The following is a 21212-nucleotide window of genomic DNA, read 5'->3' on the forward strand; positions in this document are numbered from 1 at the left end:
ATGTTACAGAGTCGGGTGTCAGAGTGACTGACAGTCACCAGCTCTCTGCTCAGGGAGCACTGAGAACTGAGTAATTGACTGTTTGATTACTCGGTTCTCAGCTTTTCAGCGGGCAAGGGACAGATGCAGCATCTTCCTAAGTAAGTATGATTCATAAATAAAATTCCTATACTTCTCTTTTAACCACTTCAGCCCCGGAAGGATTTACCCCCTTTCTGACTAGAGCACTTTTTGTGATATGGCACTGTGTTGCTTTAACTGACAATTGCGTGGTCATGCTACGGCCTTAAAAAAAATTGATGTCCTTTTTTTTCCCACAAATAGAGCTTTCTTTTGGTGGTATTTGATCACCTCTGTGTTTTTTTATTTTTTGCACTATAAACAAAAAATGAGTGACAGTTTTGAGAAAAAAACTATATTTTTTACTTTTTGCTAAAATAAATATCCCCAAAAAAGATATAAAAAAACAATTTTTTTCTCACTTTAGGCTGATGTGTATTCTTCTACATATTTTTGGTAAAAAAAATTGCAATAAGCATATATTGATTGGTTTGTGCAAAAGTTATAGCGTCTACAAAATAGGGGATAGATTTATAGCATTTTTATTATTATTATTTTTTTATTAGTAATGGCGGCGATCTGCAATTTTTATCATGACTGCGGCATTATGGCGGATACATTGGACACTTTTGACACCATTTTGGGACCATTGTCATTTATACAGGAATCAGTGCTATAAAAATGCACTAATGACTGTGTAAATGACAATGGCAGGGGGAGGCTTAAACACTAAGGGGCGATCAAGCGGTTAAGTGTGTCCTAGGGAGGTGTTCTAACTGTGGGGGGATGGGCCTCCACCGACATGACAGCAATCACTGCTCCTGATGACAGGGAGCAGTAGATCCCTGTCATGTCACTAGGCAGAATGGGGAAATGCCTTGAGGGCACGGTCACGGATCGTGCGTCCCTTAAAGGGGACGTACCTGTACGTCCATTTGCCCAGCCATGCCATTGTGCCGACGTACATCGTTGTGCGCTGGTCAGCTAGTGGGTAATTACCCGACATCTCCTATTTCCTGCTATCTGGCCCACATGACAATTAGGTCTCATTCACATGGAGCATATGCGTCTATGCCCAATGTGATGGCCGTGTACTGTGTGGGGATGCATATTGTTCTGTGCAGGCAGTCCAGTCAAAGTCAATTGGGACGCAGCAGTTGCATGGACATAGTCGAATATCAAAATTTGACATGCAGACAGGAACGGATGCATGTATCCAAACGCACAGTGTTACCTCCTCCACCTAGTTACCCCCCCTGTAGATAGTTACCTTCTCCACATAGTTACCCCTGTACAGAGTTACCCCATACATATTACTCCCCTCCCCCTGTACATAGTTACCCCCTGTACATATTACTCCCTCCCGATGTACATAGTTACCCCTCTCCTTATAGTTGTGGTGGTGGTGGTGGCCATTTTTTGTAGGCCGCCGGCCGTTTTTGACCAAAATATTCCCGATTTCCTGGGAAAATCGGGACTGTTGGCAATTATGTGAATGGACATATAGATCTGCGGCTTGGGAGCACGCTTACTTGGGTGCCCCCATAGCAAGCTGCTTGTTGTGGGGGCACCCAGAAAGAGAGAGGGGCCAGGGGTAGCGGCAAGGGACATGAGAAGCAGGGGATCTGGGCTTCTCTGTGCAAAACCACTGCAACAGAGCAGGTAAGTATAACATGTTTATTATTTAGAAAAGGAAAACAAAAAAACAAGACTATCACTTTAAGGTTAGCTGTGTGTAGTAAATGATATGCAATAGAACAGTTTTATTTTATTACAATTAACATACTGAGGTTTGTACTGTCTGCTATATACTGGCTTGTGGCACAGTCATTAAAGCATATGGCCCTTTAAGCCTCTCCCACTGTTAACGCAAGCTGACCACACCCAGAGTTTTGGCGTGCCACTATATTGCCACATACCATCTTTTTTTGGGGGGGGGGGCAAAAAAATTACCAGCCCCAGGCGTCAGATGTGCTAGCTACACCACTGGGTCTGGTAATTTAGCCCTCTCACAAGTTTGCTAAAAATTCACTTCCAGAGTCCATCCAAACATCAGGTGCTCCAACACTTTGATATAACTTTGCACTACAGGAGACAAGAAAACCGCGTACTTCAGCATACTCAAAAATTCAGTACCAGGGTATATCACACGTTTGAGTCCTACCACCAGCAGTGGTATATGCCCTAGACCTGACTATACTTCTGTACCCACTAATCTAAAAATGATCCACCCCTTCCTGTCAAGGCCACACCCCTTCCCATTTAAGACCCACCCTCTCAGCGCAGCCTCATCAGTGCCCATCAGCGCAGCCTCATCAGTGCCCATCAGTGCAGTCCCATCATTGTCCATCATTGCACAATATCAGTCCTGCCTTATCAGCTCAGCCTCATCAGTGCCGCCTCATCAGTGGCCATTAGTGCAGCCTTATCAGGGGCCACCAGTGCTGCCTTATCAGTGCAGCTTATCGGTGCTGCCTTATCAGTGGCCATCAGTGCAGTCTATTAGTGTCCATCAGTGCAGCATATCAGTGCCACCTCATGGCCATCAGTGCAACCTCATCAATGCCCATCAGTGCAGCATAACAGTGCTGCCTAATCAGTGCAACCTCATTAGTGCAGTTTATCAGTACCAATCATTGCTGCCTCATCAGTGGCCATCAGTGCCGCCTAATCAGTGGCCATTAGTGCTGCTTCGTCAGTGGCCATCAGTCCAGCCTATTAGTGCAAATCAGTGCAGCATATCTGTGCTGCCTTATCAGTGCAGTCCCATCAGTACAGCTCATAAGTGTAGCCACATCAGTGGCTATCAGTGCAGCCTCATCAGGGACCATCAGTGCATCCTATCAGTGCAGCCTTATGTAATTGGATTAGTAAAATTACTCCTATCTTGTAAGATATTTGGACATGTGTTTGCTGCCAGTGATTGTAATCATAGGATTGTTTGACTTTTCACATTTGGATAATAATAATAGTAAGTCCCTAGGCATTATACAAATAAGTGAAATACTCAGTGGCAACAAACACAAGTCCAATATATATTAAGATATGAGTAGTCTTACTAATCCAATGACATATTGTGATAGCACATATGAGGTGAGCAGGTCCAAAATATTATTGCCATCATATACAATAAAAATTCTTAATTGTATATGATGCAATTCAATATGCTCGCTCAAGCAAGGACAAGGATGTTTAAAGAAATGAAATGAATTATGTTGAAGTGATGCCATACCTGGGGGCTCCGGCTTCCCTACTCTTCTCCACGGTATTGACACAGAGTCGGGAGAAAGTTACATATCGTATCGTTCTCCCGGCTCTGTGTCAATACCATTCTCTGCTTTACAGAGAATGCTGAAACATTCACATTAGTCATTGTCCTCAAAAGTGATATATTCTTTAGTTGGATTATTAACCACTTGTGCAACATTATTGTCTTGCAGTATGGATACAAACTGCAACCTTTACTAGAGCCGCTAGTTTTAATGTTCCAGTTGATGTGTAGATAGTTGAAATCACTCACTGATAAAAACCTATTTCTGTTTGCTGTAATTTCGATTTGTAATGGTAATTGCACTTCAGTTCAATTATTTCTGTGGGATGGTTTTTAAAACAAACGTCAGTAAGAAAATTACAGATATAACTCTTGCTGTTTATAGTTACGAGTGTAAGCTCCAAAGTTTTACAGATGGTTCTAACGAAAAAGCAAAGTCTTTACAAAGTTGCCCACACAGGGGTTTCAACTTCTCAAAGCAAAAGGGGTAACAGAAAATGCCAGGCCACTATCTTTCTCGCCAGCTCTCCTGACACTCTAGAGCCTCTAGATAAGGCTTCTCCTGACGCCCCAGGTTCTGTCACTCCTCTGAGACTTATGCCGCGTACACACGGGCGGACTATATGGCGTACTTAGTCCGTCGAAACACATTTCAGCGGACAGTCCGCTCGTGTGTGAGCTTCAGCGGACTTTTTCAGCGTGCAGTCTGGCGTACTAAGTATTTCGGATTTTTCTCAATTCTGTCCGTCGTACTTTGGTTTCAGCGGACAATCCGCTCGTCAGTAGGCTAGTTCGACGGACTAAGAATGGCGCATGCCCAGAAAGGATTTACACGGCGGAAGGGTGCTTTGCTGTGTATTGGACTTCCTATTTCTAGTCCCGTCGTACGTGCTGTACACGTCATCGCGCAAGCTTTCGACGGACTGTTTGGGTATCCGTGTGTGGTCAAGTCCGTTCAGTCGAAAGTATGACGGACTGTCCGTCGGATTGTACGACGGACTAAGTACGCCATACAGTCCGCCCGTGTGTACGCGGCATTAGATTCCTTCAGTGCCCTGGACTCTAGTTCTCCCTGACTCCAAGACTCTTTCTCACTCTCCCAGGCTCTCTCAGCCTGATGGACATGGAATCTTTCCAACTTGGAGTTCTGTTTGCTGAGTAGATCATTTTGGTCTCCAGACAAGATCACACACCTTCCTTCTGGGTGGAGCCCTGAGCTATGCCCAAGCCTTCATTAAAAGGATAGTATGAACCTAGACACATACCTCGTTGGTCACTGGGTTGGATATTTCCTCTCTCCCAAAGTATTTTAAAATCTCCAAACTATGGAGGCCAATCTGGAAACACCAAAATCCAGAGAAAACTGTAAAAGAAATTCTGCTAATAAATGATATTCCAAAGTACCACACCCTGCATATGTGCGAATCACGTGTCCTTTTTTCAACCATTTTCACAGTGGCAGAGCCTCGCATTGTCACAATATATACAGTATAACACAAGTCCCTTTATCAGTTCCTTTCTGCTAGGGCTCATTCACACCATGTATGGAGATCTGTATTTTTAGGCACTTGATCAATGTAGATCATTGCAAATCATTGTTCAGGGCCCATAGGAAACACTTCCTTTCTATGCGGCCCATTCACATCACAGAACAGAGAGTTACATATCTGCATTTTTCTGCACCACATCAAAACTCATCTAAAGTATCATCTCTCTTACACCATTTAAATAAGTTTAATGTCACTTTGTGGCATTCTTTTTAAAAGTAAACACAGCCACCAACAACCCGTACAAAACAGACACCAGCCTGCATGCTTTAGTGTTTTAGCAAGTGGGACGGTGTGTACGAGCCCCTAGATTCATGCTAGAGCTGCACGATTCTGGAAAAAATTTGAATCACAGTTTTTTTGCTTAGAACAAAGATCACGCTTCTCAGCGTAACATCATCTTTCACATTATACAAAAAATTGGGCTAACTTTACTGTTTTTTTTTTTAGCTTATTGAAGTGTATTTTTTTCCAAAAATTACGTTTAAAAGACCGGTGCGCAAATACAGTGTGACATTAAATATTGCAATGATTTTATTCTCTAGGGTCTCTGTTAAAAAATATATATACAGATATAATGTTGGTTGGTCCTAAGTAATTTTCTAACAGAAAATACTGATTTTAACGTGTAAGCAACAAGTGTCAGAAAAAGGCCGGTCTTTAACCAGTTCCCGACCAGCGCGCGCTGATGTACATCAGCAGAATGGCACGGGCAGGCATATTGCCGTACAGGTACGTCCAATCTTTAATGCCACCCTGCCATCGCTCACGTGCCGGCGGCGGCGCACTCGCGTGCTGGTCGGGACCTCTGTGTCCGGACGCGGGTCCCGCAGACTCGATCGCCACGGGGATACCCGCGATCGTCTCACGGGGCGGCTGAACAAGGAAATGCCGTTGTAAACATCATTTCCCCGTTCTGCCTAGCAACTAGTGATGCTGATCTCTGCTCCATGTGATTGGAGCAGAGATCAGTGTTCACTAAATTAAAGCCCAGCCCCCAAAAATTAGTAACACACCCCTAGGAACACAACCCCTACACTGCCACCCACTGGTTAACCCCTTCACTGCCAGTGTCATTTACACAGGAATCACTGCATTTATATAGCAGTGATTGCTGTATAAATGACAATGGTCTCAAAAATGTCCTATGTGTCCGCAATAATGTCGCAATCACAATAAAAATTGCTGATCACCGCCATTACTAGTAAAAAAAATATTATTAATAAAAATGCCATAAAACTATCCCCTATTTTGTAAACGCTATAACTTTTGCGCAAACCAATCAATAATCGCTTATTGCGATTTTTTTTTTTTTTTTTTACCAAAAATATGTAGAAGAATACGTATCGGCCTAAACTGAGGGAAAAAAACGTTTTTTATATATTTTTGGGGGATATTTATTATAACAAAAAGTAAAAAATAATGCGTTTTTTTTCAAAATTGTTGCTCTATTTTTGTTTATAGCGCAAAAAATAAAAACCACAGGGGTGATCAAATACCACCAAAAGAAAGCACTATTTGTGGGAAAAAAAGGACGTCAATTTTGTTTGGGAGCCACATTGCACGACCGCGCAATTGTCAGTTAAAGCGACGCAGTGCCCAATCGCAAAAAGTGGTCTGGTCTTTGACCAGCAAAATGGTCCAGGGCTGAAGTAGTTAAGTGGTTAACCTGCCTTAATTAACAGACCAAAGTTCATCCCTTTGATCTAAAAGAACTAAATTTTACAATGTTTCCTTTTATCTCATCACTGAGCATATTTGATAAACATTTGCTGGATGTTTTTTTTTTTTTTTTGACAGCTGTGAGTGAGCAGAGAATGGTTCTGCACTTGTTACATGAATGAATTGTGGAAATGCCGGATTAAAGCATATGTTAACCCAAGAAAAAATATATGGATCTCGCTCCTTTAAAGCATGTTTTATGACACAGTGCTTTTCTGTGTCATTTGGACCTAAAACACCTGGCTGATCCTGCCAGTTTCTCCCCACACCTATGTAAACTGACCACGGTAATCATGGCTGCTGAGCCCTGACACCATGGTCAGTTTGCGTGCCACCGTCAGCTGCAGCCCTGCTGTCTCTCCTCTCTGCTCCTGTGTCCTCCTCTGCCCTCCATGCCCAGCTCCACTCCCCTGCTGTTGCTGTAATAACATGAATTATTGTATATAATCTACTCTGTCTTATAATGATATGTCCCCCCTGTGTGTGTGCTGTATAAAAAAGCCGTATATATGTTATCTGTGAATGCTGATCAGTGGTCATGTGACGCGCCGCATCTCTCCTTCTCTCGCATCCTCTCCTCCAAACTGATGTCAGCGGGGAATCTTGGCCTCTCCCGCTGCATCTGTGAGACAGGGGGGGAGGAGAGATGTGGCGCGTCACGTGACCGCTGATCAGCGCTCACAGATAAGATATGTACAGCTTTTTTTTTTTTTTATACAACATACACACACACACACACACACACAGGGAGACATATCATTATTAGACAGTGGATTATATAAAGTACATGATGTGGGTTAACAAAACCTTTAAGATCGTAAGGGGGGTTGAATCGAGATCCTGATTTTTTTAACGATTAATCATGCAGCTCTAGTTCATGCTTGAGGTGCTTCAAGCTTTTTTGGACCTTATTTTTTCAGATACTTTCAGGCTTGAGAATTTTTGTTTTAGCTAGTGAGAAGCTGGGAGAGAGAGGAGCAAGAAAAAATGACATTATGTACAATATGTTTTTCAGGCACTCCCACTGAATTTTTTAAAAAGTACACAACTCTTTTCCAAAAAACCTCATGTACATTTTCAAGCTTTGTGCGACATGCTTAAAGTGACCTGATGCTCAGGACATCAGAGGATACAACGGGAATCCTCACAATGAGTGTTGTGGTGCTTATAGAAAAGTCATATAAATCACTTAGGTGTGAAGTGAGCATAAAAGGTCTCTGTCAAGAAGATGAATGAAATCTGAAACAACTGCTGGTGGCACTATAATTCACAAGCAGGGTTGCCACAGTTTCAGTGTCCACCATCAGGTGTGTCCCAACAGTCAGCAGAGCTTAGTGGTTATTGGAACTCTGAGAAATAGGAAGGAGGGAGCACCCACAATGCCATATCCGTAATGTATCAAGAGAAAACAAAGAAGATACCAAATGGATATCAACACTTTTAAGGCATGGAAGCAAATAGGAAAGTAGAAAAAAATATTTATTTTATTGATAAATACAATATCATAACAGTGTTCAAAACAATATAAAAATCATATGAAATGATATCATTTGTACATTGAGCCCTTGTGCGTCGCGTCTACGCATTTCGCCGTAAAGGCTTCCTCAGGACACGGAAAAAGGTTCAAAGACGTAGCAAGAGAGAACAACAATAAATCTCACTATCTTAAATTGAGCTGTGCCTCAAGTACAAATGTCATAGCAACCAGGACAGATCCAAATATATGGAGCGGTCAACCACACTGTGATAGAGTGGACAGCAAGTGCCACATTCTGATGAGTACAAACAGAAATTGATAGTTGCTTATAGCAGGGGCAGGAAAGAAGTCTCAAGCCTCATACACACGATCGGACTTTGTACAAACTTTTCCGTGGACTTTTGTACAAAGGGCGTAGTCCACAAGTTTGTATTGCATACACACGATCAGACTTTTTGACAACAAACACGAACGTAGTGACGTCACAACGTACTGATGACACTTCAAAAGAGGACGTTCAATTACTCCAGCACCACCTTTGGTCAACTTCTGTATTGTAGTCTGATCTTTTGCATTGGTTCTGAGCATGCGTGTTTGTACCTTGTACAAAAGTCCCATGGTTTTGCGTACACACGATCAGACTTTGCTCCATCGGACTTTTGTTGCCAGAAAGTTTGGCCGTTCGCACAGCAAACAAAAGTCCAATGAAAACAGAAAGTTTGTCCGATGGAGCGTACACACGGTCGGATGTTGCTCCAAAACAGCTAATTTGCGTGTTTGTTGTCAAAAAGTCCGATCGTGTGTATGGGCCTTTAGTCAGTAAATTACCATCAATGGGGACGGCCAATAGAGAACATAATCCCACCCTCATAAAGCTTAGTAGATGCTGATGACACATAGTATGGCCAAACAGCATTTAAAGACTAAAGGTAAAAGTATTTTCATGGAGACAATGAAGGCATACCCCTGGGAAACAGGGCATACCATGGCTTAAATGTCTGACCTGTTGATATCTATTTGGTATATTCTTTGTTATTGGCCTTCTGTTGGCTCTTGGGAGGCTGTCTGATCTGGTCTGCCTTTCAATTTCTCAGGAGGACCTGATCAGAAGCTCCAAGCAAATCTATGGGCAGGTGGGCATAAATAGACATGCATCTGTTTATATATGCTTATCGCTGAGTCCCTCCAGGTCTGGAAATAAATGGAAATGGACTTCATCCTTTTCCAATATTTCAAACCTAAACATGATAAATCTTAGGTAATCGGTTGTAAATTGCCTTTTTAAATGGAGCTTAACACTGAACAGACACAGATGTCACAAAAGTAGCAGTCGTCCCATTCTGCTTCAAAGTTATTTATTTCAGGTACTTATATAGCGCCCTCAATTTACACAGCACTTTACATACTGTATGTATTATACATTAACATCAGTCGCTGCCCTCAAGGAGCTTACAATCTAAGGTCCCTAACTCACATTTATACACATACTATGGCCAATTTACACAGATGCCAATTAACCTACCAGCATGTCTTTGGAGTGTGGGAGGAAACCCACGCACGCACAGGGAGAACATGCAAACTCTGTGCAGGCAGTGCCATGGTTGGGATTCAAACCAACAAACCCTAGTGCTCTCAGCTGGAAGTGCTAACCACTTCACCTCTGTGCCACCCAAATTATTAGGGGATCTGTTCTGTTCTGTCTTATGTTTCCTCTATATGATAAAACTGTGAGATCTTGGAGGACAGCATCTGTAAATTTGCTAAAAAAAAGCTTTTCCGGATTGTTAGAAATTAAAAAAATATTCTGGCACCCACACGTGTCACACATAATATATGCTGATAGATGTTATACAAGTCTTCAGTTGGCAGACCCCACAAAGATAATCTCTTTCTTCGCCCTCTCTTAATTTTCTGCAAATAACACCAACAAGTATTAGAAATTGATTTATGTAATATACTGTGTACATACCAAAAAAGCAAACTTTCTAGTGCATACTATTTATCTTTTATATTATCTTATAATGGAGTGATAGATTGCAGCTGTACAAATAATACAAACACAGCATGTTTCCATTACCTTTGCTGCATAATATGAATCAAATCACTGCAATTCAGAAACATCTTGGTAAGCTATTTTAAAGCAATATCAAATGATATATGTGATAATGTTTTCTGTTCAAACAGGAATAAAAAACAATTCCCTAAACCGCATTTAAAAAGACAATGTTGTAATAATAATGAGGCCTGAAACCCCCAAAAATTAAATTTTGAACAGTACATTACCCTAAGCATTCAACACTATTTTTAATTCAAAGTTTTGTTTCATTATAACCAGCTCCAGCCAGTTACTCCCACGCAAAACACAATCAATGTGAATACACAAAAAACCTTGAAAAACAAATACTTTTTAATTATCCTATCATAAATCTCATAAGTAGGACATAAACTGAACCTAATGCAGGTTGTAACTACTTTACCTGCCAGTTGTGAGAATAACCATTGTGAAGTCTGGTATTACATAAAGGGCTGTATTTGATCATCATAAAGCCTTTTAGCTGTTCCGCACTTGGGATCTGGCAGATTTTAACCTAGAAATGCTCTTCCAGCTCTCAAACCTATACATAATTTATAAATCTTGTGTGATAACGTTATATTAATAACAAGAATAAATCCATATATATATAAGAAAAGACTGGTTAAATAGATACCAAGCACCTCTGTCTTGTGAGGTGCAGAAAGCTAATTGTGCCCTTTACATCTTCTTAGGAAAGCAAATTTTAAAGGTATGTCATGTGTGGTCTTGTTGAAAAGGTAGTTTCACATTCGACAATAACATTTGTGTTATTAGAACATAGATTGTACTATGTGAATATGGATAAATATTGGTACAGTTAGAAAAAATTGAGGGTTTTCTGATTACCATGCAACACTCCCACCCCTCAGACCCTTTGTGTGGTTATGTCATTTCTGCAAACGCCCTCCTCAGGGGTCACAAAAAGCTGGTGCATCTGCAGCTTGGAAGCTCTCCATATCCATCAAAATTATGCACTATTGCTAAAAATCATTCTGAGGGGCAGTTATTCTGATACTTTATTCTACATTGAATTGGACTTTGGATCCCTAATAAGTAATTTTTCATTCTTAATCCTGTTTTATTTGTTATTGCTAACATTGTCTCTTTTGTGTATTAAGTGCAGAGCTGATGGTTGACACTCACACCCCAGATGATGTCTATTCAGACGAAACGCATTGGGTCGAGTGCTGCCATCACTACTGCGCCATTTTATGTTCGATAAGCCTTTGATCTCTTTTTCAAATGTGAGCGTTCAATTTTATTCCTTTTTTTTTTTTTTTTTTTTATAAATATTCGTCTAAAACGATATCACCAGGGCTTTTTTTCAGGGGGAACTTGGTGGAACTCTGTTCCACCACCTCTGGCTCAAAGCCTTGGGGGGGGGGGGGCTGCTCACCCCAATCACTTGTAAACACAGAAGTCCAGTTTCTGTGTTTACAAGTGGCAGCTCTGCACTATGTGTGTAACCCCCTTGAACTCTGCATGTAATACAATCCTGGTATTTAATGCCCCTTTAAGACCCTCCTACTGTTTGTGAAATTTGACTGACCCCACCCATTATTTGATATGATTTGGAGGGTGTGGGTCTTGGGGGTTCGTGGTTGAGTTCCAGCACCTATTGTTTGAGAAAAAAAAAAGCCCTGGATATCACATTATGTGGAACTTTGTTTAATTTCTTGGTTTCTACGTGTGGATATGAGAAACTTCCTTGGTTGTCTCTTCATCTGAAATCGAATTGCCAATTTGTGAGAATAACTTGCTGACCAGTGCCGTTCATAAATTCTAAAGTGATCGTGGCTATCCGGATTGCTGAGAGTTTTATATCGCATTGACTTAGGTGGTATATGCCCCTCTTAGTCCACTAGTTCCGGTAAGCCTTTACGCAATTGGTGGCGGTTCACTCACAAGATTCCCTTTACTTCTTTTTCAACATGTCTATTTTTGAAGATTTTTTTAGGAATTATTTGAAAAACTGTTGCTGCATTTTTTTGATGCCAATCATTATTCACGTGGTGGACTTTATATATATTTGGTGGATTTTGTCACAATTTGTCAGTATTGTTGATATTTAATATCACTGTTTACACTAACTAATTTTAAGCTCTGCATTTTTCTATTTTTCTCTTTTGTGTATTACCTTTTTCTGTAATTCTTTTGTTTTGTCCTTTTTTAATTATTATTAAACAATGTTTTAAAATCATTTAATCTTGGCTCTAATGCACTAAATCAGAACATAAAGAATTTAACATCTGTTATATCCCTATCTGGTGTGACAGCGGGTATTGTAGACATTTCTTAAAAGTTTGTTACAGCACTTACTGTGAATGGTGTGGGCTTAAACAGTGTGTGTGTGTGTGTGTGTGTGTGTGTAATGGGTTAACTACAGAGTTAACCAACAGTTTGATGACACGTAGATTGTTGCGGGGCAAGCTGGAAAATCTATGTGTAGGGTGAGGCTGAAGGTGCCATTGTCACACCTGTCTCAATACTATAACTACTTGTCATAGGATTATACCTTACGTCAAATAACCTTGTTCCATGCAATTAATCTCTCTGTGATTATTGCGGATTTTCTGTTTCAATCCTTTTTATTACGTTTTTCTTACCAAAATATAAAAGAAATACAAAATATAGCAACAACAGTAAATTGCTAAGGTAACATACACAGCAGTATACATAAGACAATAAAGCAACACAGTTGAACTGCTCGATAGTTCGATTAAAGGTCCAGGTAGTTATTGTGGACTGACTCACAGCAATTTCATGAAGTGAAAGACCCTGATTGGAAGGAAAACAGTGTCTTTCCAAGTAGGAAACGTAAAAGCCTTTAAAACCTAGGGCATCATAAAAGCTGAACATGAATGAAAACTCTACAAAACTCTACAACAACAATACTTTTTTTTTTTTACAAAAGGTTTATTGTTAATACAACATATCAGGACAGCCCTGAGATGGTTACAGCTTGCAGTAAACAAACATAAGGTTAAAAACAAAGAGAAATAATAGTAAAAATGAGAACATAAACAGTGTCATTACACAGGTTGCAAACATAATGACTCAAGTAGCAAAGAGAGTAAGAGGAAGTCCAAAAGCAACCTTTCAAGGTATCATGGAAGTCATAGCATACCTCAGGGGCGTTGCTAGGTGGCAAAAAGACCAGGGGCTTCAGCCCGAAGTCAGAGCCCAGCACCGGGGGGGGGGGGCGGTGGGGTTGTATGGAGGGGGGTGAGGGGGTGTTACCTGACTGACACACACTGACCTACCTGGCTGACACAAACGGACCTACCTGACATGCACTGACCTACCTGGCTGACACGCACTGACCTACCTGGCTGACACGCACTGACCTACCTGGCTGACACGCACTGACCTACCTGGCTGACATGCACTGACCTACCTGGCTGACACGCACTGACCTACCTGGCTGACATACACTGACCTACTGTGCCACTGTGCCCGTCAATTGCCCCTCAATTGTAGCCACAGTGCTCTGTCAAATGCAGCCACTGTGCCATCAATTGCAGCCACCGTGCCCCGTCAAATGCAGCCACTGTGCTCCATCAAATGCAGCCACTGTGCCCTGTCAAATGCAGCCACTGTGCCCTGTCAAATGCAGCCACTGTGCCCTGTCAAATGCAGCCACTGTGCCCTGTCAAATGCAGCCACTGTGCCCTGTCAAATGCAGCCACTGTGCCCGTCAAATGAAGCCATTGTGCCCGTCAAATGAAGCCACTGTGCCCATCAATTGAAGCCACTGTGTCCCCGTCAATTGCAGCCACTGTGCTTGTCAAATGCAGCCACTGTGCTGGTCTGTTGCAGCCACTGTGCCCGTCAATTGCAGCCACTGTGCCTGTCAATTTCAGCCACTGTGCCCATCAAAAGAGAGAGAGAGAGAGAGAGAAGATAGAGATAAGGATAGAGAGAAGGAGAGAGAAAAGAGAGAAGTGAGAGAGAGAGGCGAGAGAGAGAGAAACACAAACGTTCTGTCCCACTTCCAGTCACAGCCACCACGGCCGTTATTCAGCGTGACTCTGGAGGTTGAGGGAGAAGGGAGCATCACTGCGCCAGCGTTCTCCTGCTGCTTTCCTCAGGCTTTGCACATTGATACAAATTCTGCCCCAGCACTGCCCATCATTGAAATATCCGCCCCCTTCATGTAAATATCCATCCCTCACCTACATGAACGTGCCTCGCCAACGCGAGACAACAGCTGATCGTAAACTCAGTTGTTCTGAGGCTCAGTTACACAAGAGCACTATTCGATAGCCGGGAACTTCTCGACAGAACACCGGCGCTTGGACACTCGGGGCTGTTGGCCCCACATTCGGGGCTCCAGGGTCCATAGCCCCACCTAACGATGCCTATGGCATACCTGCAAACATAAATGTCGAATTATAGAATCTGGCATATCTAAATGAAGGCATGCATGGTTTAAACTAGAGTATCCCTATTGGAAAGGATAGAACATAAAAATAAAAGAAAAACAATTAAAGATAATATAAAAAGCAATATTATCAAAATAACCATTCTGACCAGAACAATACCTGAGAGTCCACGGGGTATGCGTCGAAGGAGCGTTAAATTGAAAGAAGCATACTGTCGAACCAGGAGGGCTCAACAACAATACTTTCATCCTATATCCAGTACCCTCCCAGGGCCAGGTCCAGGCATCTGTTCGACCATGTATTTGGGTCCAAGGACCCCTCTATTAACACAAGGAGGGCCATATACATATAGAAAGAAATTAAGGAATCAAAGAGAAGAGAAGTACTAAGGGAGTATGATTGAAGGAATAGGTCTAAGAAGAAGAGAAAGAAAGAGAAGAAAGTGGTTCAGCCCGGAACTAGCTGGGGGTCAACTCCATGTGTCCGGTACCTGCAAATAACTAAGCCAGGGGACCACATTCTTACTGAACAACCTCTCATTTATCTGATGACAGTGCAGAGATTGATATTTGGAGCTCTAACGACTACACAGATAATATATTGCTGATCTTGCCTAACAAAATTCCTAAAGTTTGCTAACATGCATTGAGCTCTGTGCAGGCGCCCACACAGAAGCAGGGGGAGGTGGCAGGGGCCAGCACATACCGTATTTGGCACTTCCAGGAATTGGTCAGATTCCTACCAAATATTCACAGGTCACAACATGAACTTTTTTTTATTTTATTTGGGAAACAGGCAAGTGCTTATTATTATTACTACTACTACCTCAAGGTTTTCATTTAATAAGTGAGGTCTGGTGTCAGGGTCTCTTTAAGTGCAATAAAAAGTGAATGGATACTCTTTCTGCTAGCTTTCACTTTGACAAATGAATAGCCAGATTCAAACCAATAACGAGACTTTCTCCTTTCACAATTTCATGTATAACCACGGATGACTGATTTTCCATGAGAACAGATTGTAGATAAGGCAGTATGATCACATTTTGTTCTTCGTCGTTGGAGTGTATCTCCTCCCATTAATTTAACTGCTCGTCGCACTATGTATTGGGGGTTCACTGTGTTTTTTAGCTTCAGCATCAACATACACTAAAGCATCCATATACCATCCATATAATTGAGTTAAAGCCTTTTTATCGCTTGTAAAACTCATGAAATATAAATGAGCCTTTTATGTTCTTGTGGGAAACGATCGGAAAAATCAAACCATACAGAGACTCCATCTCTATAAGGTTGGTTAAAATGGGAATTACTTCATACAGTTATTAAAGCACAGACTGTAGACTATGGTAGACTATGGCGTCATTTAGAGATGCTTTGCTTATCACTCGTGGCAAAGTTTATCTTGTGGGGATCAGCGGGCAGCAAGCCTGTTGAGCTGTACACACTGAAGCAGATGGGGAAGCTCCGCAAATGCCATGCAACCGTGTTTACTGCACATGGTTGCAGCGTGTTTGTTGGGAAAAATTTGGTTAAAAGAGGCGGCGAGGAGGCGCTGCATTGCTTTGTCACCACCTGTCAGTAGCCTCTGGAGCACAATCCAAATGCAGATCAGGCTTAAGAGGAAAGGGAGATTTAGACTTGAAGCTCAAAGCCCCAATATGCCGGAGGAGAAAAAAAGCAATTATTCTCAATGTAGTTGGTTCACATCTCCACTCCAAGTCACCTGAAGCCAAACATCTGAAGCTCAAAAAAGTTCTGGAGCTGTTTTTGTAGCTCAAATTGTTTTTGGTGCATTTTTATTCCCATAGAAATTAATGGAGACGCCTAACTCGCGTGTTGTTGTGCGGTTTGACATGTGTTTGTGTTATTTTCAGTTTAAATGCAAAGATTTAAAATGAATAGTAATAATATATGAATAAATAAATGGCAAATACACAAACAGAAAATAAATTAATAATATGTAATAATAAATAACTAATAACCCTTAACCTTAAAACAAAATATATTAAATAAATTATTATTATTATTAATAATAATAAATAATAATAGTTAATAATTTTTTCATTTTGTGTTAGGGTTAGGGTGTTTATTATAATTTTATTATTAATTTTTTTTACATTTTAAGGGTTGTGGTCAAGGTTAGGGATTTATTATTTATCAATTATTTCATAGTATTAATTTATTTTTTGAATTTATTTATTTATTATTTTTATTTGTGTATTTATTTTACATTTATTTATTCATTTTATTATTATTATTATTATTATTAGTAGTAGTAGTAGTAAAAAAATAGTAATAAGACAATAAATAAAATAATAACCCGTAACCCTAACCCCAACCCCTAATCCTAATGCTAACCTAACCTTAATGCCCCATACACACGATCGGAAATTCCACCAGAAAAAGTCAGATGTTAGCTTTTGGTCAGAAATTCCAACCATGTGTATGGTCCATCAGACTTTTGCTGGCGGAATTACCACCAGCAAAATATTGAGAGCAGGTTCTCAATTTTTCAGTTGGAAAAAGTTCCAATTGGAAATTCCGATCGTCTGTACCAATTCCAACATGCAAAATTCCTACGCATGCTCGGAAACAATTCGTAGCATGCTCTGAAGCATTGTACTTAGTTTCCTTGGCTCATCGTAGTGTTGTACGTCACCGCGTTTTTGACAGTCGAAAGTTCAGAGAACGTTTGTGTGACCGTGTGTATGCAAGCCAAGCTTGAGCGGATTTCCATCGGAAAAACTGTCCAAGTTTTTTCCGACGGAAAATCCGCTCTTGTGTATGGGGCATAACTCTAACCTCTTACCCTAACTAAAAAAATAAAAATGAATAATAGTAATAATAAAAAAATAAATAAAAGCTGATGGAAAAGTTAAAAAAACCTAGCAACAAATTATGCAACAGATGATATTTTTCTCTATTGGCTAATAAAAAAATGCCAAAGCTCAAAAACGGTGTATAAAACACGCAAAGACACCGGAAAAAACGCTGAAAGACGCTACGCTGAGGTGAGCATGCAGCCTTAGGGTGAGGTTAGGAAAGCTTTTTACAGTTAATTTACATCTGTAAACAACTTAATTTGTTATGATTGTTCATACCACAAAGGCTATCACTTTATTCTAGGACTGTGTAAAGATTATGCTGTATAGAGACCAATGGTAGGCAAGAACTGTTATGTAGAAAATAAAGACATAACTAAACCTAAGAACAAAAAAATGTAACAGTTGTGTTGATTTCTTGTGTTTGGGCACCATTTCAAATAAATGGCACCGCAATGCACATGCATAGTGAAACACAGCGAACGAGTGTTATAATACATGTGAAGTGGGCTTTAAGCTTCAGAAACGAACAAAACACTCAAAAGTAAGAGTCCAGCTTAATCCTCCATATAGTTGTATGAATATTTCTGTTTCTCAGAAATGGTTTCTCCTTGTGTTCAAATAGTTGCTATTTGCTGCCATAGCATCCTCTGTTTTGAAGGTACCTCAAATAATAGTTTATCCTTTACGCTTTCTACCCACACTTTATCTTTCTCATATTATTTTGTTATTAAGACATTTTTGCTTTATTACTTATCTGCTGGTTGTTTGATTTGCTCTGCAATTTTTGTCAGTGCAACTATAGCTCTGTTCTGTAAGCTTATCTCTGTCAGGTCACCTTGAGGCGAGGTGACAGGTGCACACCGTAGGGATCAGGAGTGCACCGCAAGGTTGTGGACCCTACGGCTGACTGCTGCAGACGGGGGACAGATCCCACTGGAGTTAGAGCGCAAGATTCCCTGGGGCGCGGAGTCTAAGAGCCAGCAGGTGTTCACCAGCGCCTCTAGTGGTAAGGATGAACTTGGCTGCAATTGGCTCCAGGTCGTGACCCCCAGGGTCCCCCAGCTCACACCCACAGTAGGCAACAGGAGGATAGGGATGGTGAGGGACAAAGCCAAGGTCGGGGCCACAAGCAGACAAGAATAGTTGGGTACATGCCAAAAGGTCAGGATCACAGGCAAACAGGGATAGTCAAGACACGCCAAAGTCAGTAACGGAAAACAGAAGCAGAGCACATGGCAGGAAACAGGAAGCTAACACACAAAGGAATACACAATGGTTGATCAGCACTGATGGCCTGCAGTGCACAGGTTAATATAGGGCTCCCTGATAGGGCCTGGGGTGGAGCCATGCTTAGAGGAGAGGTTATAAAAACCACCAGGTGAAAGTGGCTGACCTCTTAGTTTGAAGACAGGAGGCAAGGTAAGCAAACACAGGAAGATCACAGCATAACCATGACAGTACCCTCCCTCTTACGAGGCCTCCCCCTCCCCCGCCTGGGTCTAGGCTTAAAGGGAAACTCCAGATGGAACCTCCTTAACAGACAGGGAACAAAGACCTCAGATGCAGTGATCCAAGACCTCTCCTCAGGACCCAACCCTTTCCAAAGTATGAGGTACTGAAGAATGCCTTTACGGAGCCGGGAATCCAAAACTTGATTAACCTCGTATTTTAGATTATCCTCAGAGACCGAAACAGAGGTAGGGAGAGGAGGAGAGGACTTGAGGACTAAAGGCTTTTTAGGAATGGATAAGGGCATGAGAAGATCAGGAGTCTGAGCAGGGTCCCCCACACCCTTAAAGATGAGCTGGGCATCCATAACAGGACCACCAGACTGGGCAGAGGTCAGTGGATCCCTGAGGTCAGGTTGGTTAGAAAGTGACATGTCACAAGGTGATGACACTGTCCAGATCAGCAGGAAGGGATCTTCCTGCTAATTCATCCTTCACTCTATCAGAGAGGCCATGTAAAAATGTTGCAACTAGGGCCTCATTATTCCAGCTCAATTCAGCTGTGAGGATACGGAACTGAAGAGCATATTGTCCCACAGACGCAGACTCTTGACGGAGACGTAAAAGAGCGCTAGCCGCTGAGGAGACACGACCCGGTTCCTCGAAGATATTCCGAAAAAGTTTCAAGAAATCAGACAGGCTAGAAACCACTGGATCATTCAGTTCCCACAGAGGGGCGGCCCAAGCTAACGTCTCGCCAGACAGCAGGGATATGATATATGCGACTTTTGCCCGATCGGACAGGAAGTTGTGGGGCTGAAGTTTAAAATGAATTGTGCACTGGCTAAGGAACCCCCTGCAAGCCTTGGAGTCCCCAGAGAAACGGACCGGAGCTGGTAGTTGTAATGAATGTGTGGCTGCGACTGATGCGATAGGTGCAGCGGCAGATAGCGGTTGAGGTTGTTGAACCGGGGGTCCTAATGAGGCCTGAACCTGTTCAACACGGGATGCCAAATCCTGAAGGAATCACATCACCTGGGTCTGATGCGATTCTTGGGTCTCAAGTCGCCGAACTAAGCTCTGCAATGGATCATCTGCAGGAAGCGGCACGTCAGCCGGGTCCATGGCTGATCAAACTGTCAGGTCACCTTGAGGCGAGGTGACAGGTGCACACCGTAGGGATCAGGAGTGCACCGCAAGGTTGTGGACCCTACGGCTGACTGCTGCAGACGGGGGACAGATTCCACTGGGGTTAGAGGGTAAGATTCCCTGGGGCGCGGAGTCTAAGAGCCAGCAGGTGTTCACCAGCGCCTCTAGTGGTGAGGATGGACTTGGCTGCAACTGGCTCCAGGTCGCGACCCCCAGGGTCCCCCAGCTCACACCCACAGTAGGCAACAGGAGGATAGGGATGGTGAGGGACAAAGCCAAGGTCGGGGCCACAAGCAGACAAGAATAGTCGGGTACACGCCAAAAGGTCAGGATCACAGGCAAACGGGGATAGTCAAGACACGCCAAAGTCGGTAACGGAAAACAGAAGCAGAGCACACGGCAGGAAACAGGAAGCTAACACACAAAGGAATACACAATGGTTGATCAGCACTGATGGCCTGCAGTGCACAGGTTAATATAGGGCTCCCTGATAGGGCCTGGGGTGGAGCCATGCTTAGAGGAGAGGTTATAAAAACCACCAGGTGGAAGTGGCTGACCTCTTAGTCTGAAGACATGAGGGAAGGTAAGCAAACACAGGAAGATCACTGCATAACCATGACAATCTCCAACCATTTATGTTTCTGGGTGCTACTTATTACAAATGCCCTAAGCAACCAGTAGGGATTTGGCCCAGAGCTAGAAAGCATTTGGACTCCAACTAGAGTCATGATGGTCTCTGTGTCTGTGGGGCCAAAAAAATAATCACATTGGTTCTTAATGTTTGGTAGACTTGCAATGCTTATATGTCACCCATCCAACACAAGTAATACTGTATATGAATCCTTATGCCGCGTACACACGATCGGAATTATGGTCGGAAAAAGGTCTGATGGTTTTCCCGACTGAATTCCAATGGAATTCCGCTCAAGCTGTCTTGCCTACACACGGTCACACCAAATTCCGACCTCCAAGAACTCGGTGACGTACAACGCGAACAACGGGACTAGAAAAGGAAGTTCAATAGCCAGTAGCCAATAGTGTCCGTCTCGTAGTTGAATCTGAGCATGCGTGAGTTTGTGCGCGTCGGAATTGCATACACACGATCGGAATTTCCGATAGAAAGTTTTTCCATCTGGAAAATTGAGAACATGCTCTCACATTTTTGCTGGCTGGAATTCGGACAGCTAAATTCCGATGGAGCATACACACGGTCGCATTTTCCGAAGAAAAGCTCTTATCTGTCTTTTGCTGGCCA

General features: G+C 42.3%; 1 protein-coding gene across 2 annotated transcripts in view; it reads left to right on the forward strand.

The window, feature by feature from the left end:
* The window catches only part of LOC143983561 (inactive dipeptidyl peptidase 10-like), a 322327-nt gene that overhangs the window by 129481 nt on the left and 171634 nt on the right, over nucleotides 1-21212 (forward strand). The gene's annotated exons all lie outside the window — the stretch shown is intronic.

Source organism: Lithobates pipiens, unplaced genomic scaffold, assembly GCF_037356315.1.
Source record: "Lithobates pipiens isolate NorthernLeopardFrog02 unplaced genomic scaffold, aLitPip1_a1.2 Scaffold_16, whole genome shotgun sequence".
Lineage (NCBI taxonomy): Eukaryota > Metazoa > Chordata > Amphibia > Anura > Ranidae > Lithobates > Lithobates pipiens.